Source organism: Salmo salar, chromosome 29 (genome assembly GCF_965601325.2).
Source record: "Salmo salar chromosome 29, fSalSal1, whole genome shotgun sequence".
Classification (NCBI taxonomy): Eukaryota; Metazoa; Chordata; class Actinopteri; order Salmoniformes; family Salmonidae; genus Salmo; species Salmo salar.
In genome coordinates, this window is record NC_138319.1 from 44,732,238 (window position 1) to 44,755,760 (window position 23,523).

Sequence of the window (23,523 nt, forward strand, 5' to 3'; positions counted from 1 at the left end):
GGTAGATTGGGTGGGCTATTTACAGATGGCCTATGTACAGCTGCAGCGATCGGTTAGCTGCTCAGATAGCTGATGTTTAAAGTTAGTGAGGGAAATATAAGTGTCCAGGTTCAGCGATTTTTGCAATTCGTTCCAGTCATTGGCAGCAGAGAACTGGAAGGAAAGGCAGCCAAAGGAGGTGTTGGCTTTGGGGATGACCAGTGAGATATATCTGCTGGAGCGAGTGCTACGGGTGGGTGTTTTTATCGTGACCAGTGAGTTGAGATAAGGCGGAGCTTTACCTAGCATAGACTTATAGATGACCTGGAGCCAGTGGGTCTGGTGACGAATAGGTAGCGAGGGCCAGCCGACTAGAGCATACAGGTCGCAGTGGTCATATCAATACAAATTACCTTTTCTTTACACTGTTCTAATGAAAGTACATTTCCATAATATCAGCTATCTTCCATAAACGTCAAACAAGGCTTGAACCCATGTGCTTCAGTTTACAGAAACAGATGATTTAGCATATCTATTTCCTTCTTAGAATGTCAACATTCTGGAAAGTGGGAGTTGTGCAAAAGCTAATTTAACAACTAATTACACTCAACAGAGAAGTTGGGGATTAACGTTAGACCGCATTCATGTAAAGTACTGGCTCTAACATAGAGATTCATCCCCTTACTATAATAGCTGTGTTGCAATATTGATACAACTTGATTTTCTGCAAAGTCTTCCAAGTAAAGCACAGGTCTATGATATCAGACGTCTTTCATAAAGGCACAGAAGGGATTTGAACCCATGATCTTCAGTTTACAAGACCAACGCCTTACCACTTGGCCACCATGCCACTCTATGCTCTGTATTATATATCAACATTCAGGAAAGTAGTAGTTGTGTAAATGTGAATTTGGCACACAAATAAACTCAGTGGAGAATCTTGGGATTGAACCGAGGACCTCATACATATTTTGCATGCACTCCCCCTCTGAGCTTCCATCCCATTTCATTTGCAGATAAAATGCAATATCAATACAATGTACTATTTATATACACCACTCCATTGAAACTACAAGGAAATGATAGCAGCAATTCTTAAACCAGGTACAGACTGGGATCGAACCCATAAACTTCAGTTTTTGAAAATGACGCCATAAAAGATGGCAATCATGCAACTTCTGTTCTATAATTGTACGAACAGGGATTGAAGGAATGTTCTTCAGATTACAAAACTAAATTATTTAGCACATCTCTGTTTCCTGCTTAGAATTACAACATTCTGTAAAGTAGGAGTTGGGTCAATGCAATAATTTTAAATGGAGAAGCTGGGGATTGAACGCAGGACCTCATACATGCAAAGCATTCGCTCTACCACTGAGCTAGATCCCCGTTCTGGGAAACATTAAAAATGTATCTTATTTTATTTTATTTCACCTTTATTTAACCAGGTAAGCTAGTGGAGAACAAGTTCTCATTGAGAACTGCAACCTGGCCAAGATAAAGCAAAGCAGTGCGACACAAACAACAACATAGCGTTACAAATGGAATAAACAAGCGTACAGTCAATAACACAATAGAAAAAAAGAAAGTCTATATTCAGTGTGTGCAAATGGCATGAGGAGGTAAGGTAATAAATAGGCCATGGTAGTGAGGTAATTACAATTTAGCAAATTAACACTGGAGTGACAGATGAGCAGATGATGATGTGCAAGTACAAATACTGGTGTGCAAAAGAGCAGAAAGTAAATAAAAACAATATGGGGATGAGGTAGGTAGATTGGGTGGGCTATTTACAGATGGCCTATGTACAGCTGCAGCGATCGGTTAGCTGCTCAGATAGCTGATGTTTAAAGTTAGTGAGGGAAATATAAGTGTCCAGGTTCAGCGATTTTTGCAATTCGTTCCAGTCATTGGCAGCAGAGAACTGGAAGGAAAGGCAGCCAAAGGAGGTGTTGGCTTTGGGGATGACCAGTGAGATATATCTGCTGGAGCGAGTGCTACGGGTGGGTGTTTTTATCGTGACCAGTGAGTTGAGATAAGGCGGAGCTTTACCTAGCATAGACTTATAGATGACCTGGAGCCAGTGGGTCTGGTGACGAATAGGTAGCGAGGGCCAGCCGACTAGAGCATACAGGTCGCAGTGGTCATATCAATACAATTTACCTTTTCTTTACACTGTTCTAATGAAAGTACATTTCTATAATATCAGCTATCTTCCATAAACGTCAAACAAGGATTGAACCCATGTGCTTCAGTTTACAGAAACAGATGATTTAGCATATCTATTTCCTTCTTAGAATGTCAACATTCTGGAAAGTGGGAGTTGTGCAAAAGCTAATTTAACAACTAATTACACTCAACAGAGAAGTTGGGGATTAACGTTGGACCGCATTCATGTAAAGTACTGGCTCTACCATAGAGATACATCCCCTTACTATAATAGCTGTGTTGCAATATTGATACAACTTGATTTTCTGCAAAGTCCTCCAAGTAAAGCACAGGTCTATGATATCAGATGTCTTTCATAAAGGCACAGAAGGGATTTGAACCCATGATCTTCAGTTTATAAGACCAACGCCTTACCACTTGGTCACCATGCCACTCTACACTCTGTATTATATATCAACAATCAGGAAAGTAGTAGTTGTGTAAATGTGAATTTGGCACACAAATAAACTCAGTGGAGAATCTTGGGATTGAACCGAGGACCTCATACATATTTTGCATGCACTCCCCCTCTGAGCTTCCATCCCATTTCATTTGCAGATAAAATGCAATATCAATACAATGTACTTTTTATATACACCACTCCATTGAAACTACAAGGAAATGATAGCAGCAATTCTTAAACCAGGTACAGACTGGGATCGAACCCATAAACTTCAGTTGTTGAAAATGACGCCATAAAAGATGGCAATCATGCCACTTCTGTTCTATAATTGTACGAACAGGGATTGAAGGAATGTTCTTCAGATTACAAAACCAAATTATTTAGCACATCTCTGTTTCCTGCTTAGAATTACAACATTCTGTAAAGTAGGAGTTGGGTCAATGCAATAACTTTAAATGGAGATGCTGGGGATTGAACCCAGGACCTCATACATGCAAAGCATGCGCTCTACCACTGAGCTACATCCCCGTTCTGGGAAACATTATAAATGTATCTTATTTTATTTTATTTCACCTTTATTTAACCAGGTAAGCTAGTGGAGAACAAGTTCTCATTGAGAACTGCAACCTGGCCAAGATAAAGCAAAGCAGTGCGACACAAACAACAACATAGAGTTACAAATGGAATAAACAAGCGTACAGTCAATAACACAATAGAAAAAAAGAAAGTCTATATTCAGTGTGTGCAAATGGCATGAGGAGGTAAGGTAATAAATAGGCCATGGTAGTGAGGTAATTACAATTTAGCAAATTAACACTGGAGTGACAGATGAGCAGATGATGATGTGCAAGTACAAATACTGGTGTGCAAAAGAGCAGAAAGTAAATAAAAACAATATGGGGATGAGGTAGGTAGATTGGGTGGGCTATTTACAGATGGCCTATGTACAGCTGCAGCGATCGGTTAGCTGCTCAGATAGCTGATGTTTAAAGTTAGTGAGGGAAATATAAGTGTCCAGGTTCAGCGATTTTTGCAATTCGTTCCAGTCATTGGCAGCAGAGAACTGGAAGGAAAGGCAGCCAAAGGAGGTGTTGGCTTTGGGGATGACCAGTGAGATATATCTGCTGGAGCGAGTGCTACGGGTGGGTGTTTTTATCGTGACCAGTGAGTTGAGATAAGGCGGAGCTTTACCAAGCATAGACTTATAGCTGACCTGGAGCCAGTGGGTCTGGTGACGAATAGGTAGCGAGGGCCAGCCGACTAGACCATACAGGTCGCAGTGGTCATATCAATACAACTTACCTTTTCTTTACACTGTTCTAATGAAAGTACATTTCCATAATATCAGCTATCTTCCATAAACGTCAAACAAGGTTTGAACCCATGTGCTTCAGTTTACAGAAACAGATGATTTAGCATATCTATTTCCTTCTTAGAATGTCAACATTCTGGAAAGTGGGAGTTGTGCAAAAGCTAATTTAACAACTAATTACACTCAACAGAGAAGTTGGGGATTAACGTTGGACCGCATTCATGTAAAGTACTGGCTCTACCATAGAGATTCATCCCCTTACTATAATAGCTGTGTTGCAGCATTGATACAACTTGATTTTCTGCAAAGTCTTCCAATTAAAGCACAGGTCCATGATATCCGATCTCTTTCATGACGTCACAGAAGGGATTTGAATCCATGATCTTCGGTTTACAAGACCAACACCTTACCACTTGGCCACCATGCCACTCTACACTCTGAATTATATATCAACATTCAGGAAAGTAGTAGTTGTGTAAATGTGAATTTGGCCCACAAATAAACTCAGTGGAGAATCTTGGGATTGAACCGAGGACCTCATACATATTTTGCATGCACTCCCCCTCTGAGCTTCCATCCCATTTCATTTGCAGATAAAATGCAATATCAATACAATGTACTTTTTATATACACCACTCCATTGAAACTACAAGGAAATGATAGCAGCAATTCTTAAACCAGGTACAGACTGGGATCGAACCCATAAACTTCAGTTTTTGAAAATGACGCCATAAAAGATGGCAATCATGCCACTTCTGTTCTATAATTGTACGAACAGGGATTGAAGGAATGTTCTTCAGATTACAAAAGCAAATTATTTAGCACATCTCTGTTTCCTGCTTAGAATTACAACATTCTGTAAAGTAGGAGTTGGTTGGGTCAATGCAGTAATTTTAAATGGAGATGCTGGGGATTGAACCCAGGATCTCATACATGCGAAGCATGCGCTCTACCACTGAGCTACATCCCCGTTCTGGGAAAGATTAAAAATGTATCTTATTTTATTTTATTTCACCTTTATTTAACCAGGTAAGCTAGTGGAGAACAAGTTCTCATTGAGAACTGCAACCTGGCCAAGATAAAGCAAAGCAGTGCGACACAAACCACAACATAGAGTTACAAATGGAATAAACAAGCGTACAGTCAATAACACAATAGAAAAAAATAAAGTCTATATTCAGTGTGTGCAAATGGCATGAGGAGGTATAAGGTAATAAATAGGCCATGGTAGTGAGGTAATTACAATTTAGCAAATTAACACTGGAGTGACAGATGAGCAGATGATGATGTGCAAGTACAAATACTGGTGTGCAAAAGAGCAGAAAGTAAATAAAAACAATTTGGGGATGAGGTAGGTAGATTGGGTGGGCAATTTACAGATGGCCTATGTACAGCTGCAGCGATCGGTTAGCTGCTCAGATAGCTGATGTTTAAAGTTAGTGAGGGAAATATAAGTGTCCAGGTTCAGCGATTTTTGCAATTCGTTCCAGTCATTGGCAGCAGAGAACTGGAAGGAAAGGCAGCCAAAGGAGGTGTTGGCTTTGAGGATGACCAGTGAGATATACCTGCTGGAGCGAGTGCTACGGGTGGGTGTTGTTATCGTGACCAGTGAGTTGAGATAAGGCGGAGCTTTACCAAGCATAGACTTATAGCTGACCTGGAGCCAGTGGGTCTGGTGACGAATAGGTAGCGAGGGCCAGCCGACTAGACCATACAGGTCGCAGTGGTCATATCAATACAACTTACCTTTTCTTTACACTGTTCTAATGAAAGTACATTTCCATAATATCAGCTATCTTCCATAAACGTCAAACAAGGTTTGAACCCATGTGCTTCAGTTTACAGAAACAGATGATTTAGCATATCTATTTCCTTCTTAGAATGTCAACATTCTGGAAAGTGGGAGTTGTGCAAAAGCTAATTTAACAACTAATTACACTCAACAGAGAAGTTGGGGATTAACGTTGGACCGCATTCATGTAAAGTACTGGCTCTACCATAGAGATTCATCCCCTTACTATAATAGCTGTGTTGCAGCATTGATACAACTTGATTTTCTGCAAAGTCTTCCAATTAAAGCACAGGTCCATGATATCCGATCTCTTTCATGACGTCACAGAAGGGATTTGAATCCATGATCTTCGGTTTACAAGACCAACACCTTACCACTTGGCCACCATGCCACTCTACACTCTGAATTATATATCAACATTCAGGAAAGTAGTAGTTGTGTAAATGTGAATTTGGCCCACAAATAAACTCAGTGGAGAATCTTGGGATTGAACCGAGGACCTCATACATATTTTGCATGCACTCCCCCTCTGAGCTTCCATCCCATTTCATTTGCAGATAAAATGCAATATCAATACAATGTACTTTTTATATACACCACTCCATTGAAACTACAAGGAAATGATAGCAGCAATTCTTAAACCAGGTACAGACTGGGATCGAACCCATAAACTTCAGTTTTTGAAAATGACGCCATAAAAGATGGCAATCATGCCACTTCTGTTCTATAATTGTACGAACAGGGATTGAAGGAATGTTCTTCAGATTACAAAAGCAAATTATTTAGCACATCTCTGTTTCCTGCTTAGAATTACAACATTCTGTAAAGTAGGAGTTGGTTGGGTCAATGCAGTAATTTTAAATGGAGATGCTGGGGATTGAACTCAGGATCTCATACATGCGAAGCATGCGCTCTACCACTGAGCTACATCCCCGTTCTGGGAAAGATTAAAAATGTATCTTATTTTATTTTATTTCACCTTTATTTAACCAGGTAAGCTAGTGGAGAACAAGTTCTCATTGAGAACTGCAACCTGGCCAAGATAAAGCAAAGCAGTGCGACACAAACCACAACATAGAGTTACAAATGGAATAAACAAGCGTACAGTCAATAACACAATAGAAAAAAATAAAGTCTATATTCAGTGTGTGCAAATGGCATGAGGAGGTATAAGGTAATAAATAGGCCATGGTAGTGAGGTAATTACAATTTAGCAAATTAACACTGGAGTGACAGATGAGCAGATGATGATGTGCAAGTACAAATACTGGTGTGCAAAAGAGCAGAAAGTAAATAAAAACAATTTGGGGATGAGGTAGGTAGATTGGGTGGGCAATTTACAGATGGCCTATGTACAGCTGCAGCGATCGGTTAGCTGCTCAGATAGCTGATGTTTAAAGTTAGTGAGGGAAATATAAGTGTCCAGGTTCAGCGATTTTTGCAATTCGTTCCAGTCATTGGCAGCAGAGAACTGGAAGGAAAGGCAGCCAAAGGAGGTGTTGGCTTTGAGGATGACCAGTGAGATATACCTGCTGGAGCGAGTGCTACGGGTGGGTGTTGTTATCGTGACCAGTGAGTTGAGATAAGGCGGAGCTTTACCTAGCATAGACTTATAGATGACCTGGAGCCAGTGGGTCTGGTGACGAATAGGTAGCGAGGGCCAGCCGACTAGACCATACAGGTCGCAGTGGTCATATCAATACAATTGACCTTTTCTTTACACTGTTCTAATGAAAGTACATTTACATAATATCAGCTATCTTCCATAAACGTCGAACAAGGATTGAACCCATGTGCTTCAGTTTACAGAAACAGATGATTTAGCATATCTATTTCCTTCTTAGAATGTCAACATTCTGGAAAGTGGAAGTTGTGCAAAAGCTAATTTAACAAGTAAATACAGTCAACAGAGAAGTTGGGGATTAACGTTGGACCGCATACATGTAAAGTACTGGCTCTACCATAGAGATACATCCCCTTACTATAATAACTGTGTTGCCATATTGACACAACTTGCTTTTTCTGCAAAGTCCTCCAATAAAAACACAGGTCCATGATATCAGTCTGTCATAAAGGCACGGATGGGATTTGAACCCATGACCTTCGGTTTACGAGACCGACGCCTTACCACTCGGCCACCATGCCACTCTACGCTGTTAATGATATATCAACATTCTGAAAAGTAGTAGTTGTGTAAATGTGAATTTGGCACACAAATAAACTCAGTGGAGAATCTTGGGATTGAACCGAGGACCTCATCCATATTTTGCATGCACTCCCCCTCTGAGCTTCCATCCCATTTCATTTGCAGATAAAATGCAATATCAATACAATGTACTTTTTATATACTCCACTCCATTGAAACTACAATGAAATGATAGCAGCAATTCTTAAACCAGGTACAGACTGGGATCGAACCCATGAACTTCAGTTTTTGAAAATGACGCCATAAAAGATGGCAATCATGCCACTTCTGTTCTATAATTGTACGAACAGGGATTGAAGGGATGTTCTTCAGATTACAAAACCAAATTATTTAGCACATCTCTGTTTCCTGCTTAGAATTTCAACATTCTGTAAAGTAGGAGTTGGGTCAATGCAATAATTTTAAATGGAGAAGCTGGGGATTGAACCCAGGACCTCATACATGCGAAGCACGCGCTCTACCACTGAGCTACATCCCCTTTCTGGGAAAGATAAAAAAAAATTCTTATTTTATTTTATTTCTCCTTTATTTAACCAGGTAAGCTAGTGGAGAACAAGTTCTCATTGAGAACTGCGACCTGGCCAAGATAAAGCAAAGCAGTGCGACACAAACAACAACACAGAGTTACAAATGGAATAAACAAGCATACAGTCAATAACACAATAGAAAAAAAGAAAGTCTATATACAGTGTGTGCAAATGGCGTGAGGAGGTAAGGCAATAAATAGGCCATAGTAGCGAAGTAATTACAATTTAGCAAATTAACACTGGAGTGATAGATGAGCAGATGATGATGTGCAAGTACAAATACTGGTGTGCAAAAGAGCAGAAAGTAAATAAAAACAATATGGGGATGAGGTAGGTAGATTGGGTGGGCTATTTACAGATGGCCTATATACAGCTGCAGCGATCGGTTAGCTGCTCAGATAGCTGATGTTTAAAGTTAGTAAGGGAAATATAAGTGTCCAGCTTCAGCGATTTTTGCAATTCGTTCCAGTCATTGGCGGCAGAGAACTGGAAGGAAAGGTGGCCAAAGGAGGTGTTGGCTTTGAGGATGACCAGTGAGCTATACCTGCTGGAGCGCGTGCTACGGGTGGGTGTTGTTATCGTGACCAGTGAGCTGAGATAAGACGAAGCTTTACCTAGCATAGACTTATAGATGACCTGGAGCCAGTGGGTCTGGTGACGAATAGGTAGCGAGGGCCTGCCGACTAGACCATACAGGTCGCAGTAGTCATATCAATACAATTTACCTTTTCTTTACACTGTTCTAATGAAAGTACATTTACATAATATCAGCTATCTTCCATAAACGTCGAACAAGGATTGAACCCATGTGCTTCAGTTTACAGAAACAGATGATTTAGCATATCTATTTCCTTCTTAGAATGTCAACATTCTGGAAAGTGGGAGTTGTGCAAAATCTAATTTAACAAGTAAATACAGTCAACAGAGAAGTTGGGGATTAACGTTGGACCGCATACATGTAAAGTACTGGCTCTACCATAGAGATACATCCCCTTACTATAATAACTGTGTTGCCATATTGACACAACTTGCTTTTTCTGCAAAGTCCTCCAATAAAAACACAGGTCCATGATATCAGATGTCTGTCATAAAGGCACGGATGGGATTTGAACCCATGATCTTCGGTTTACGAGACTGACACCTTACCACTTGGCCACCATGCCACTCTACGGTGTTAATGATATATCAACATTCTGGAAAGTAGTAGTTGTGTAAATGTGAATTTGGCACACAAATAAACTCAGTGGAGAATCTTGGGATTGAACCGAGGACCTCATCCATATTTTGCATGCACTCCCCCTCTGAGCTTCCATCCCATTTCATTTGCAGATAAAATGCAATATCAATACAATGTACTTTTTATATACTCCACTCCATTGAAACTACAATGAAATGATAGCAGCAATTCTTAAACCAGGTACAGACTGGGATCGAACCCATGAACTTCAGTTTTTGAAAATGACGCCATAAAAGATGGCAATCATGCCACTTCTGTTCTATAATTGTACGAACAGGGATTGAAGGGATGTTCTTCAGATTACAAGACCAAATTATTTAGCACATCTCTGTTTCCTGCTTAGAATTTCAAAATTCTGTAAAGTAGGAGTTGGGTCAATGCAATAATTTTAAATGGCAAAGCTGGGGATTGAACCCTGGACCTCATACATGCAAAGCAAGCACTCTACCACTGAGCTACATCCCCTTTCTGGGAAAGATAAAAAATGTTTCTTATTTTATTTTATTTCACCTTTATTTAATTAACCTGGTAAGCTTGTGGAGAACAAGTTCTCATTGAGAACTGCGACCTGGCCAAGATAAAGCAAAGCAGTGCGACACAAACAACAACATAGAGTTACAAATGGAATAACCAAGAATAGAGTCAATAACACAATAGAAAAAAAGAAAGTCTATATACAATGTGTGCAAATGGCGTGAGGAGGTAAGGTAATAAATAGGCCATAGTAGCGAAGTAATTACAATTTAGCAAATTAACACTGGAGTGATAGATGAGCAGATGATGATGTGCAAGTAGAAATACTGGTGTGCAAAAGAGCAGAAAGTAAATAAAAACAATATGGGGATGAGGTAGGTAGATTGGGTGGGCTATTTACAGATGGTCTATATACAGCTGCAGCGATCGGTTAGCTGCTCAGATAGCTGATGTTTAAAGTTAGTAAGGGAAATATAAGTGTCCAGCTTCAGCGATTTTTGCAATTCGTTCCAGTCATTGGCGGCAGAGAACTGGAAGGAAAGGTGGCCAAAGGAGGTGTTGGCTTTGAGGATGACCAGTGAGATATACCTGCTGGAGTGCGTGCTACGGGTGGGTGTTGTTATCGTGACCAGTGAGCTGAGATAAGACGAAGCTTTACCTAGCATAGACTTATAGATGACCTGGAGCCAGTGGGTCTGGTGACGAATAGGTAGCGAGGGCCTGCCGACTAGACCATACAGGTCGCAGTAGTCATATCAATACAATTTACCTTTTCTTTACACTGTTCTAATGAAAGTACATTTACATAATATCAGCTATCTTCCATAAACGTCGAACAAGGATTGAACCCATGTGCTTCAGTTTACAGAAACAGATGATTTAGCATATCTATTTCCTTCTTAGAATGTCAACATTCTGGAAAGTGGGAGTTGTGCAAAAGCTAATTTAACAAGTAAATACAGTCAACAGAGAAGTTGGGGATTAACGTTGGACCGCATACATGTAAAGTACTGGCTCTTCCATAGAGATACATCCCCTTACTATAATAACTGTGTTGCCATATTGACACAACTTGCTTTTTCTGCAAAGTCCTCCAATAAAAACACAGGTCCATGACATCAGATGTCTTTCATAAAGGCACGGATGGGATTTGAACCCATGATCTTCGGTTTACGAGACCGACGCCTTAACACTTGGCCACCATGCCACTCTACACTGTTAATGATATATCAACATTCTGGAAAGTAGTAGTTGTGTAAATGTGAATTTGGCACACAAATAAACTCAGTGGAGAATCTTGGGATTGAACCGAGGACCTCATCCATATTTTGCATGCACTCCCCCTCTGAGCTTCCATCCCATTTCATTTGCAGATGAAATGCAATATCAATACAATGTACTTTTTATATACTCCACTCCATTGAAACTACAATGAAATGATAGCAGCAATTCTTAAACCAGGTACAGACTGGGATCGAACCCATGAACTTCAGTTTTTGAAAATGACGCCATAAAAGATGGCAATCATGCCACTTCTGTTCTATAATTGTACGAACAGGGATTGAAGGGATGTTCTTCAGATTACAAGACCAAATTATTTAGCACATCTCTGTTTCCTGCTTAGAATTTCAACATTCTGTAAAGTAGGAGTTGGGTCAATGCAAAACTTTTAAATGGAGAAGCTGGGGATTGAACCCAGGACCTCATACATGCGAAGCAAGCGCTCTACCACTGAGCTACATCCCCTTTCTGGGAAAGATAAAAAATGTTTCTTATTTTATTTTATTTCACCTTTATTTAACCTGGTAAGCTTGTGGAGAACAAGTTCTCATTGAGAACTGCGACCTGGCCAAGATAAAGAAAAGCAGTGCGACACAAACAACAACACAGAGTTACAAATGGAATAAACAAGAATACAGTCAATAAAACAATAGAAAAAAAGAAAGTCTATATACAGTGTGTGCAAATGGCGTGAGGAGGTAAGGCAATAAATAGGCCATAGTAGCGAAGTAATTACAATTTAGCAAATTAACACTGGAGTGATAGATGAGCAGATGATGATGTGCAAGTAGAAATACTGGTGTGCAAAAGAGCAGAAAGTAAATAAAAACAATATGGGGATGAGGTAGGTAGATTGGGTGGGCTATTTACAGATGGTCTATATACAGCTGCAGCGATCGGTTAGCTGCTCAGATAGCTGATGTTTAAAGTTAGTAAGGGAAATATAAGTGTCCAGCTTCAGCGATTTTTGCAATTCGTTCCAGTCATTGGCGGCAGAGAACTGGAAGGAAAGGTGGCCAAAGGAGGTGTTGGCTTTGAGGATGACCAGTGAGATATACCTGCTGGAGTGCGTGCTACGGGTGGGTGTTGTTATCGTGACCAGTGAGCTGAGATAAGACGAAGCTTTACCTAGCATAGACTTATAGATGACCTGGAGCCAGTGGGTCTGGTGACGAATAGGTAGCGAGGGCCTGCCGACTAGACCATACAGGTCGCAGTAGTCATATCAATACAATTTACCTTTTCTTTACACTGTTCTAATGAAAGTACATTTACATAATATCAGCTATCTTCCATAAACGTCGAACAAGGATTGAACCCATGTGCTTCAGTTTACAGAAACAGATGATTTAGCATATCTATTTCCTTCTTAGAATGTCAACATTCTGGAAAGTGGGAGTTGTGCAAAAGCTAATTTAACAAGTAAATACAGTCAACAGAGAAGTTGGGGATTAACGTTGGACCGCATACATGTAAAGTACTGGCTCTTCCATAGAGATACATCCCCTTACTATAATAACTGTGTTGCCATATTGACACAACTTGCTTTTTCTGCAAAGTCCTCCAATAAAAACACAGGTCCATGATATCAGATGTCTTTCATAAAGGCACGGATGGGATTTGAACCCATGATCTTCGGTTTACGAGACCAACGCCTTAACACTTGGCCACCATGCCACTCTACACTGTTAATGATATATCAACATTCTGGAAAGTAGTAGTTGTGTAAATGTGAATTTGGCACACAAATAAACTCAGTGGAGAATCTTGGGATTGAACCGAGGACCTCATCCATATTTTGCATGCACTCCCCCTCTGAGCTTCCATCCCATTTCATTTGCAGATGAAATGCAATATCAATACAATGTACTTTTTATATACTCCACTCCATTGAAACTACAATGAAATGATAGCAGCAATTCTTAAACCAGGTACAGACTGGGATCGAACCCATGAACTTCAGTTTTTGAAAATGACGCCATAAAAGATGGCAATCATGCCACTTCTGTTCTATAATTGTACGAACAGGGATTGAAGGGATGTTCTTCAGATTACAAGACCAAATTATTTAGCACATCTCTGTTTCCTGCTTAGAATTTCAACATTCTGTAAAGTAGGAGTTGGGTCAATGCAAAAATTTTAAATGGAGAAGCTGGGGATTGAACCCAGGACCTCATACATGCGAAGCAAGCGCTCTACCACTGAGCTACATCCCCTTTCTGGGAAAGATAAAAAATGTTTCTTATTTTATTTTATTTCACCTTTATTTAACCTGGTAAGCTTGTGGAGAACAAGTTCTCATTGAGAACTGCGACCTGGCCAAGATAAAGAAAAGCAGTGCGACACAAACAACAACACAGAGTTACAAATGGAATAAACAAGAATACAGTCAATAAAACAATAGAAAAAAAGAAAGTCTATATACAGTGCGTGCAAATGGCGTGAGCAGGTAAGGCAATAAATAGGCCATAGTAGCGAAGTAATTACAATTTAGCAAATTAACACTGGAGTGATAGATGAGCAGATGATGATGTGCAAGTAGAAATACTGGTGTGCAAAAGAGCAGAAAGTAAATAAAAACAATATGGGGATGAGGTAGGTAGATTAGGTGGGCTATTTACAGATGGCCTATATACAGCTGCAGCGATCGGTTAGCTGCTCAGATAGCTGATGTTTAAAGTTAGTAAGGGAAATATAAGTGTCCAGCTTCAGCGATTTTTGCAATTCGTTCCAGTCATTGGCGGCAGAGAACTGGAAGGAAAGGTGGCCAAAGGAGGTGTTGGCTTTGAGGATGACCAGTGAGATATACCTGCTGGAGCGCGTGCTACGGGTGGGTGTTGTTATCGTGACCAGTGAGCTGAGATAAGACGAAGCTTTACCTAGCATAGACTTATAGATGACCTGGAGCCAGTGGGTCTGGTGACGAATAGGTAGCGAGGGCCTGCCGACTAGACCATACAGGTCGCAGTAGTCATATCAATACAATTTACCTTTTCTTTACACTGTTCTAATGAAAGTACATTTACATAATATCAGCTATCTTCCATAAACGTCGAACAAGGATTGAACCCATGTGCTTCAGTTTACAGAAACAGATGATTTAGCATATCTATTTCCTTCTTAGAATGTCAACATTCTGGAAAGTGGGAGTTGTGCAAAAGCTAATTTAACAAGTAAATACAGTCAACAGAGAAGTTGGGGATTAACGTTGGACCGCATACATGTAAAGTACTGGCTCTACCATAGAGATACATCCCCTTACTATAATAACTGTGTTGCCATATTGACACAACTTGCTTTTTCTGCAAAGTCCTCCAATAATAACACAGGTCCATGATATCAGATGTCTGTCATAAAGGCACGGATGGGATTTGAACCCATGATCTTCGGTTTACGAGACCAACGCCTTAACACTTGGCCACCATGCCACTCTACACTGTTAATGATATATCAACATTCTGGAAAGTAGTAGTTGTGTAAATGTGAATTTGGCACACAAATAAACTCAGTGGAGAATCTTGGGATTGAACCGAGGACCTCATCCATATTTTGCATGCACTCCCCCTCTGAGCTTCCATCCCATTTCATTTGCAGATAAAATGCAATATCAATACAATGTACTTTTTATATACTCCACTCCATTGAAACTACAATGAAATGATAGCAGCAATTCTTAAACCAGGTACAGACTGGGATGGAACCCATGAACTTCAGTTTTTGAAAATGACGCCATAAAAGATGGCAATCATGCCACTTCTGTTCTATAATTGTACGAACAGGGATTGAAGGGATGTTCTTCAGATTACAAGACCAAAGTATTTAGCACATCTCTGTTTCCTGCTTAGAATTTCAACATTCTGTAAAGTAGGAGTTGGGTCAATGCAATAATTTTAAATGGAGAAGCTGGGGATTGAACCCAGGACCTCATACATGCAAAGCATGCGCTCTACCACTGAGCTACATCCCCTTTCTGTGAAAGAGAAAAAATGTTTCTTATTTTATTTTATTTCACCTTTATTTAACCAGGTAAACTAGTGGAGAACAAGTTCTCATTGAGAACTGCGACCTGGCCAAGATAAAGCAAAGCAGTGCGACACAAACAACAACACAGAGTTACAAATGGAATAAACAAGAATACAGTCAATAACACAATAGAAAAAAAGAAAGTCTATATTCAGTGTGTGCAAATGGCGTGAGGAGGTAAGGCAATAAATAGGCCATAGTAGCGAAGTAATTACAATTTAGCAAATTAACACTGGAGTGATAGATGAGCAGATGATGATGTGCAAGTAGAAATACTGGTGTGCAAAAGAGCAGAAAGTAAATAAAAACAATATGGGGTGAGGTAAGTAGATTGGGTGGGCTATTTACAGATGGCCTATATACAGCTGCAGCGATCGGTTAGCTGCTCAGATAGCTGATGTTTAAAGTTAGTAAGGGAAATATAAGTGTCCAGCTTCAGCGATTTTTGCAATTCGTTCCAGTCATTGGCAGCAGAGAACTGGAAGGAAAGGTGGCCAAAGGAGGTGTTGGCTTTGAGGATGACCAGTGAGATATACCTGCTGGAGCGCGTGCTACGGGTGGGTGTTGTTATCGTGACCAGTGAGCTGAGATAAGACGAAGCTTTACCTAGCATAGACTTATAGATGACCTGGAGCCAGTGGGTCTGGTGACGAATAGGTAGCGAGGGCCAGCCGACTAGAGCATACAGGTCGCAGTGGTCATATCAATATAATTTACCTTTTCTTTACACTGTTCTAATGAAAGTACATTTACATAATATCAGCTATCTTCCATAAACGTCGAACAAGGATTGAACCCATGTGCTTCAGTTTACAGAAACAGATGATTTAGCATATCTATTTCCTTCTTAGAATGTCAACATTCTGGAAAGTGGGAGTTGTGCAAAAGCTAATTTAACAAGTAAATACAGTCAACAGAGAAGTTGGGGATTAACGTTGGACCGCATACATGTAAAGTACTGGCTCTACCATAGAGATACATCCCCTTACTATAATAACTGTGTTGCCATATTGACACAACTTGCTTTTTCTGCAAAGTCCTCCAATAAAAACACAGGTCCATGATATCAGATGTCTGTCATAAAGGCACGGATGGGATTTGAACCCATGATCTTCGGTTTACGAGAACGACGCCTTACCACTTGGCCACCATGCCACTCTACGCTGTTAATGATATATCAACATTCTGGAAAGTAGTAGTTGTGTAAATGTGAATTTGGCACACAAATAAACTCAGTGGAGAATCTTGGGATTGAACCGAGGACCTCATCCATATTTTGCATGCACTCCCCCTCTGAGCTTCCATCCCATTTCATTTGCAGATAAAATGCAATATCAATACAATGTACTTTTTATATACTCCACTCCATTGAAACTACAATGAAATGATAGCAGCAATTCTTAAACCAGGTACAGACTGGGATCGAACCCATGAACTTCAGTTTTTGAAAATGACGCCATAAAAGATGGCAATCATGCCACTTCTGTTCTATAATTGTACGAACAGGGATTGAAGGGATGTTCTTCAGATTACAAGACCAAAGTATTTAGCACATCTCTGTTTCCTGCTTAGAATTTCAACATTCTGTAAAGTAGGAGTTGGGTCAATGCAATAATTTTAAATGGAGAAGCTGGGGATTGAACCCAGGACCTCATACATGCAAAGCATGCGCTCTACCACTGAGCTACATCCCCTTTCTGTGAAAGAGAAAAAATGTTTCTTATTTTATTTTATTTCACCTTTATTTAACCAGGTAAACTAGTGGAGAACAAGTTCTCATTGAGAACTGCGACCTGGCCAAGATAAAGCAAAGCAGTGCGACACAAACAACAACACAGAGTTACAAATGGAATAAACAAGAATACAGTCAATAACACAATAGAAAAAAAGAAAGTCTATATTCAGTGTGTGCAAATGGCGTGAGGAGGTAAGGCAATAAATAGGCCATAGTAGCGAAGTAATTACAATTTAGCAAATTAACACTGGAGTGATAGATGAGCAGATGATGATGTGCAAGTAGAAATACTGGTGTGCAAAAGAGCAGAAAGTAAATAAAAACAATATGGGGTGAGGTAAGTAGATTGGGTGGGCTATTTACAGATGGCCTATATACAGCTGCAGCGATCGGTTAGCTGCTCAGATAGCTGATGTTTAAAGTTAGTAAGGGAAATATAAGTGTCCAGCTTCAGCGATTTTTGCAATTCGTTCCAGTCATTGGCAGCAGAGAACTGGAAGGAAAGGTGGCCAAAGGAGGTGTTGGCTTTGAGGATGACCAGTGAGATATACCTGCTGGAGCGCGTGCTACGGGTGGGTGTTGTTATCGTGACCAGTGAGCTGAGATAAGACGAAGCTTTACCTAGCATAGACTTATAGATGACCTGGAGCCAGTGGGTCTGGTGACGAATAGGTAGCGAGGGCCAGCCGACTAGAGCATACAGGTCGCAGTGGTCATATCAATATAATTTACCTTTTCTTTACACTGTTCTAATGAAAGTACATTTACATAATATCAGCTATCTTCCATAAACGTCGAACAAGGATTGAACCCATGTGCTTCAGTTTACAGAAACAGATGATTTAGCATATCTATTTCCTTCTTAGAATGTCAACATTCTGGAAAGTGGGAGTTGTGCAAAAGCTAATTTAACAAGTAAATACAGTCAACAGAGAAGTTGGGGATTAACGTTGGACCGCATACATGTAAAGTACTGGCTCTACCATAGAGATACATCCCCTTACTATAATAACTGTGTTGCCATATTGACACAACTTGCTTTTTCTGCAAAGTCCTCCAATAAAAACACAGGTCCATGATATCAGATGTCTGTCATAAAGGCACGGATGGGATTTGAACCCATGATCTTCGGTTTACGAGAACGACGCCTTACCACTTGGCCACCATGCCACTCTACGCTGTTAATGATATATCAACATTCTGGAAAGTAGTAGTTGTGTAAATGTGAATTTGGCACACAAATAAACTCAGTGGAGAATCTTGGGATTGAACCGAGGACCTCATCCATATTTTGCATGCACTCCCCCTCTGAGCTTCCATCCCATTTCATTTGCAGATAAAATGCAATATCAATACAATGTACTTTTTATATACTCCACTCCATTGAAACTACAATGAAATGATAGCAGCAATTCTTAAACCAGGTACAGACTGGGATCGAACCCATGAACTTCAGTTTTTGAAAATGACGCCATAAAAGATGGCAATCATGCCACTTCTGTTCTATAATTGTACAAACAGGGATTGAAGGGATGTTCTTCAGATTACAAGACCAAATTATTTAGCACATCTCTGTTTCCTGCTTAGAATTTCAACATTCTGTAAAGTAGGAGTTGGGTCAATGCAATAATTTTAAATGGAGAAGCTGGGGATTGAACCCAGGACCTCATACATGCAAAGCATGCGCTCTACCACTGAGCTACATCCCCTTTCTGTGAAAGAGAAAAAATGTTTCTTATTTTATTTTATTTCACCTTTATTTAACCAGGTAAACTAGTGGAGAACAAGTTCTCATTGAGAACTGCAACCTGGCCAAGATAAAGCAAAGCAGTGCGACACAAACAACAACACAGAGTTACAAATGGAATAAACAAGCATACAGTCAATAACACAATAGAAAAAAAGAAAGTCTATATACAGTGTGTGCAAATGGCGTGAGGAGGTAAGGCAATAAATAGGCCATAGTAGCGAAGTAATTACAATTTAGCAAATTAACACTGGAGTGATAGATGAGCAGATGATGATGTGCAAGTAGAAATACTGGTGTGCAAAAGAGCAGAAAGTAAATAAAAACAATATGGGGATGAGGTAGGTAGATTGGGTGGGCTATTTACAGATGGCCTATATACAGCTGCAGCGATCGGTTAGCTGCTCAGATAGCTGATGTTTAAAGTTAGTAAGGGAAATATAAGTGTCCAGCTTCAGCGATTTTTGCAATTCGTTCCAGTCATTGGCAGCAGAGAACTGGAAGGAAAGGTGGCCAAAGGAGGTGTTGGCTTTGAGGATGACCAGTGAGATATACCTGCTGGAGCGCGTGCTACGGGTGGGTGTTGTTATCGTGACCAGTGAGCTGAGATAAGACGAAGCTTTACCTAGCATAGACTTATAGATGACCTGGAGCCAGTGGGTCTGGTGACGAATAGGTAGCGAGGGCCTGCCGACTAGACCATACAGGTCGCAGTGGTCATATCAATACAATTGACCTTTTCTTTACACTGTTCTAATGAAAGTACATTTACATAATATCAGCTATCTTCCATAAACGTCGAACAAGGATTGAACCCATGTGCTTCAGTTTACAGAAACAGATGATTTAGCATATCTATTTCCTTCTTAGAATGTCAACATTCTGGAAAGTGGGAGTTGTGCAAAAGCTAATTTAACAAGTAAATACAGTCAACAGAGAAGTTGGGGATTAACGTTGGACCGCATACATGTAAAGTACTGGCTCTACCATAGAGATACATCCCCTTACTATAATAACTGTGTTGCCATATTGACACAACTTGCTTTTTCTGCAAAGTCCTCCAATAAAAACACAGGTCCATGATATCAGATGTCTGTCATAAAGGCACGGATGGGATTTGAACCCATGATCTTCGGTTTACGAGAACGACGCCTTACCACTTGGCCACCATGCCACTCTACGCTGTTAATGATATATCAACATTCTGGAAAGTAGTAGTTGTGTAAATGTGAATTTGGCACACAAATAAACTCAGTGGAGAATCTTGGGATTGAACCGAGGACCTCATCCATATTTTGCATGCACTCCCCCTCTGAGCTTCCATCCCATTTCATTTGCAGATAAAATGCAATATCAATACAATGTACTTTTTATATACTCCACTCCATTGAAACTACAATGAAATGATAGCAGCAATTCTTAAACCAGGTACAGACTGGGATCGAACCCATGAACTTCAGTTTTTGAAAATGACGCCATAAAAGATGGCAATCATGCCACTTCTGTTCTATAATTGTACAAACAGGGATTGAAGGGATGTTCTTCAGATTACAAGACCAAATTATTTAGCACATCTCTGTTTCCTGCTTAGAATTTCAACATTCTGTAAAGTAGGAGTTGGGTCAATGCAATAATTTTAAATGGAGAAGCTGGGGATTGAACCCAGGACCTCATACATGCAAAGCATGCGCTCTACCACTGAGCTACATCCCCTTTCTGTGAAAGAGAAAAAATGTTTCTTATTTTATTTTATTTCACCTTTATTTAACCAGGTAAACTAGTGGAGAACAAGTTCTCATTGAGAACTGCAACCTGGCCAAGATAAGCAAAGCAGTGCGACACAAACAACAACACAGAGTTACAAATGGAATAAACAAGCATACAGTCAATAACACAATAGAAAAAAAGAAAGTCTATATACAGTGTGTGCAAATGGCGTGAGGAGGTAAGGCAATAAATAGGCCATAGTAGCGAAGTAATTACAATTTAGCAAATTAACACTGGAGTGATAGATGAGCAGATGATGATGTGCAAGTAGAAATACTGGTGTGCAAAAGAGCAGAAAGTAAATAAAAACAATATGGGGATGAGGTAGGTAGATTGGGTGGGCTATTTACAGATGGCCTATATACAGCTGCAGCGATCGGTTAGCTGCTCAGATAGCTGATGTTTAAAGTTAGTAAGGGAAATATAAGTGTCCAGCTTCAGCGATTTTTGCAATTCGTTCCAGTCATTGGCAGCAGAGAACTGGAAGGAAAGGTGGCCAAAGGAGGTGTTGGCTTTGAGGATGACCAGTGAGATATACCTGCTGGAGCGCGTGCTACGGGTGGGTGTTGTTATCGTGACCAGTGAGCTGAGATAAGACGAAGCTTTACCTAGCATAGACTTATAGATGACCTGGAGCCAGTGGGTCTGGTGACGAATAGGTAGCGAGGGCCTGCCGACTAGACCATACAGGTCGCAGTGGTCATATCAATACAATTGACCTTTTCTTTACACTGTTCTAATGAAAGTACATTTACATAATATCAGCTATCTTCCATAAACGTCGAACAAGGATTGAACCCATGTGCTTCAGTTTACAGAAACAGATGATTTAGCATATCTATTTCCTTCTTAGAATGTCAACATTCTGGAAAGTGGGAGTTGTGCAAAAGCTAATTTAACAAGTAAATACAGTCAACAGAGAAGTTGGGGATTAACGTTGGACCGCATACATGTAAAGTACTGGCTCTACCATAGAGATACATCCCCTTACTATAATAACTGTGTTGCCATATTGACACAACTTGCTTTTTCTGCAAAGTCCTCCAATAAAAACACAGGTCCATGATATCAGATGTCTGTCATAAAGGCACGGATGGGATTTGAACCCATGATCTTCGGTTTACGAGAACGACGCCTTACCACTTGGCCACCATGCCACTCTACGCTGTTAATGATATATCAACATTCTGGAAAGTAGTAGTTGTGTAAATGTGAATTTGGCACACAAATAAACTCAGTGGAGAATCTTGGGATTGAACCGAGGACCTCATCCATATTTTGCATGCACTCCCCCTCTGAGCTTCCATCCCATTTCATTTGCAGATAAAATGCAATATCAATACAATGTACTTTTTATATACTCCACTCCATTGAAACTACAATGAAATGATAGCAGCAATTCTTAAACCAGGTACAGACTGGGATCGAACCCATGAACTTCAGTTTTTGAAAATGACGCCATAAAAGATGGCAATCATGCCACTTCTGTTCTATAATTGTACAAACAGGGATTGAAGGGATGTTCTTCAGATTACAAGACCAAATTATTTAGCACATCTCTGTTTCCTGCTTAGAATTTCAACATTCTGTAAAGTAGGAGTTGGGTCAATGCAATAATTTTAAATGGAGAAGCTGGGGATTGAACCCAGGACCTCATACATGCAAAGCATGCGCTCTACCACTGAGCTACATCCCCTTTCTGTGAAAGAGAAAAAATGTTTCTTATTTTATTTTATTTCACCTTTATTTAACCAGGTAAACTAGTGGAGAACAAGTTCTCATTGAGAACTGCAACCTGGCCAAGATAAAGCAAAGCAGTGCGACACAAACAACAACACAGAGTTACAAATGGAATAAACAAGCATACAGTCAATAACACAATAGAAAAAAAGAAAGTCTATATACAGTGTGTGCAAATGGCGTGAGGAGGTAAGGCAATAAATAGGCCATAGTAGCGAAGTAATTACAATTTAGCAAATTAACACTGGAGTGATAGATGAGCAGATGATGATGTGCAAGTAGAAATACTGGTGTGCAAAAGAGCAGAAAGTAAATAAAAACAATATGGGGATGAGGTAGGTAGATTGGGTGGGCTATTTACAGATGGCCTATATACAGCTGCAGCGATCGGTTAGCTGCTCAGATAGCTGATGTTTAAAGTTAGTAAGGGAAATATAAGTGTCCAGCTTCAGCGATTTTTGCAATTCGTTCCAGTCATTGGCAGCAGAGAACTGGAAGGAAAGGTGGCCAAAGGAGGTGTTGGCTTTGAGGATGACCAGTGAGATATACCTGCTGGAGCGCGTGCTACGGGTGGGTGTTGTTATCGTGACCAGTGAGCTGAGATAAGACGAAGCTTTACCTAGCATAGACTTATAGATGACCTGGAGCCAGTGGGTCTGGTGACGAATAGGTAGCGAGGGCCTGCCGACTAGACCATACAGGTCGCAGTGGTCATATCAATACAATTGACCTTTTCTTTACACTGTTCTAATGAAAGTACATTTACATAATATCAGCTATCTTCCATAAACGTCGAACAAGGATTGAACCCATGTGCTTCAGTTTACAGAAACAGATGATTTAGCATATCTATTTCCTTCTTAGAATGTCAACATTCTGGAAAGTGGGAGTTGTGCAAAAGCTAATTTAACAAGTAAATACAGTCAACAGAGAAGTTGGGGATTAACGTTGGACCGCATACATGTAAAGTACTGGCTCTACCATAGAGATACATCCCCTTACTATAATAACTGTGTTGCCATATTGACACAACTTGCTTTTTCTGCAAAGTCCTCCAATAAAAACACAGGTCCATGATATCAGATGTCTGTC

General features: G+C 40.1%; 21 non-coding genes across 21 annotated transcripts; all 21 read right to left on the reverse strand.

Moving 5' to 3' along the window:
* Positions 1-757: 757 nt before the first annotated feature.
* On the reverse strand, positions 758-829 carry trnat-ugu (transfer RNA threonine (anticodon UGU)). Its single transcript has one exon. It is a non-coding gene; the product is annotated as a tRNA-Thr (tRNA).
* Positions 830-3,046: 2,217 nt separating this feature from the next.
* Positions 3,047-3,118, reverse strand: trnaa-ugc (transfer RNA alanine (anticodon UGC)). Its single transcript has one exon. It is a non-coding gene; the product is annotated as a tRNA-Ala (tRNA).
* Positions 3,119-4,800: 1,682 nt separating this feature from the next.
* trnaa-cgc (transfer RNA alanine (anticodon CGC)) lies at positions 4,801-4,872 on the reverse strand. The gene has a single exon. It is a non-coding gene; the product is annotated as a tRNA-Ala (tRNA).
* Positions 4,873-6,556: 1,684 nt separating this feature from the next.
* trnaa-cgc (transfer RNA alanine (anticodon CGC)) lies at positions 6,557-6,628 on the reverse strand. The gene has a single exon. It is a non-coding gene; the product is annotated as a tRNA-Ala (tRNA).
* A 1,139-nt stretch (positions 6,629-7,767) lies between these two features.
* trnat-cgu (transfer RNA threonine (anticodon CGU)) lies at positions 7,768-7,839 on the reverse strand. Its single transcript has one exon. It is a non-coding gene; the product is annotated as a tRNA-Thr (tRNA).
* A 467-nt stretch (positions 7,840-8,306) lies between these two features.
* Positions 8,307-8,378, reverse strand: trnaa-cgc (transfer RNA alanine (anticodon CGC)). The gene has a single exon. It is a non-coding gene; the product is annotated as a tRNA-Ala (tRNA).
* A 1,140-nt stretch (positions 8,379-9,518) lies between these two features.
* On the reverse strand, positions 9,519-9,590 carry trnat-cgu (transfer RNA threonine (anticodon CGU)). Its single transcript has one exon. It is a non-coding gene; the product is annotated as a tRNA-Thr (tRNA).
* Positions 9,591-11,273: 1,683 nt separating this feature from the next.
* On the reverse strand, positions 11,274-11,345 carry trnat-cgu (transfer RNA threonine (anticodon CGU)). Its single transcript has one exon. It is a non-coding gene; the product is annotated as a tRNA-Thr (tRNA).
* Positions 11,346-11,812: 467 nt separating this feature from the next.
* On the reverse strand, positions 11,813-11,884 carry trnaa-cgc (transfer RNA alanine (anticodon CGC)). The gene has a single exon. It is a non-coding gene; the product is annotated as a tRNA-Ala (tRNA).
* A 1,140-nt stretch (positions 11,885-13,024) lies between these two features.
* Positions 13,025-13,096, reverse strand: trnat-cgu (transfer RNA threonine (anticodon CGU)). Its single transcript has one exon. It is a non-coding gene; the product is annotated as a tRNA-Thr (tRNA).
* Positions 13,097-13,563: 467 nt separating this feature from the next.
* On the reverse strand, positions 13,564-13,635 carry trnaa-cgc (transfer RNA alanine (anticodon CGC)). The gene has a single exon. It is a non-coding gene; the product is annotated as a tRNA-Ala (tRNA).
* A 1,140-nt stretch (positions 13,636-14,775) lies between these two features.
* Positions 14,776-14,847, reverse strand: trnat-cgu (transfer RNA threonine (anticodon CGU)). Its single transcript has one exon. It is a non-coding gene; the product is annotated as a tRNA-Thr (tRNA).
* A 467-nt stretch (positions 14,848-15,314) lies between these two features.
* Positions 15,315-15,386, reverse strand: trnaa-ugc (transfer RNA alanine (anticodon UGC)). The gene has a single exon. It is a non-coding gene; the product is annotated as a tRNA-Ala (tRNA).
* A 1,139-nt stretch (positions 15,387-16,525) lies between these two features.
* On the reverse strand, positions 16,526-16,597 carry trnat-cgu (transfer RNA threonine (anticodon CGU)). The gene has a single exon. It is a non-coding gene; the product is annotated as a tRNA-Thr (tRNA).
* A 467-nt stretch (positions 16,598-17,064) lies between these two features.
* trnaa-ugc (transfer RNA alanine (anticodon UGC)) lies at positions 17,065-17,136 on the reverse strand. Its single transcript has one exon. It is a non-coding gene; the product is annotated as a tRNA-Ala (tRNA).
* Positions 17,137-18,275: 1,139 nt separating this feature from the next.
* Positions 18,276-18,347, reverse strand: trnat-cgu (transfer RNA threonine (anticodon CGU)). The gene has a single exon. It is a non-coding gene; the product is annotated as a tRNA-Thr (tRNA).
* Positions 18,348-18,814: 467 nt separating this feature from the next.
* trnaa-ugc (transfer RNA alanine (anticodon UGC)) lies at positions 18,815-18,886 on the reverse strand. The gene has a single exon. It is a non-coding gene; the product is annotated as a tRNA-Ala (tRNA).
* Positions 18,887-20,026: 1,140 nt separating this feature from the next.
* Positions 20,027-20,098, reverse strand: trnat-cgu (transfer RNA threonine (anticodon CGU)). Its single transcript has one exon. It is a non-coding gene; the product is annotated as a tRNA-Thr (tRNA).
* A 467-nt stretch (positions 20,099-20,565) lies between these two features.
* On the reverse strand, positions 20,566-20,637 carry trnaa-ugc (transfer RNA alanine (anticodon UGC)). Its single transcript has one exon. It is a non-coding gene; the product is annotated as a tRNA-Ala (tRNA).
* Positions 20,638-21,776: 1,139 nt separating this feature from the next.
* Positions 21,777-21,848, reverse strand: trnat-cgu (transfer RNA threonine (anticodon CGU)). The gene has a single exon. It is a non-coding gene; the product is annotated as a tRNA-Thr (tRNA).
* A 467-nt stretch (positions 21,849-22,315) lies between these two features.
* Positions 22,316-22,387, reverse strand: trnaa-ugc (transfer RNA alanine (anticodon UGC)). The gene has a single exon. It is a non-coding gene; the product is annotated as a tRNA-Ala (tRNA).
* Positions 22,388-23,523: the final 1,136 nt, after the last annotated feature.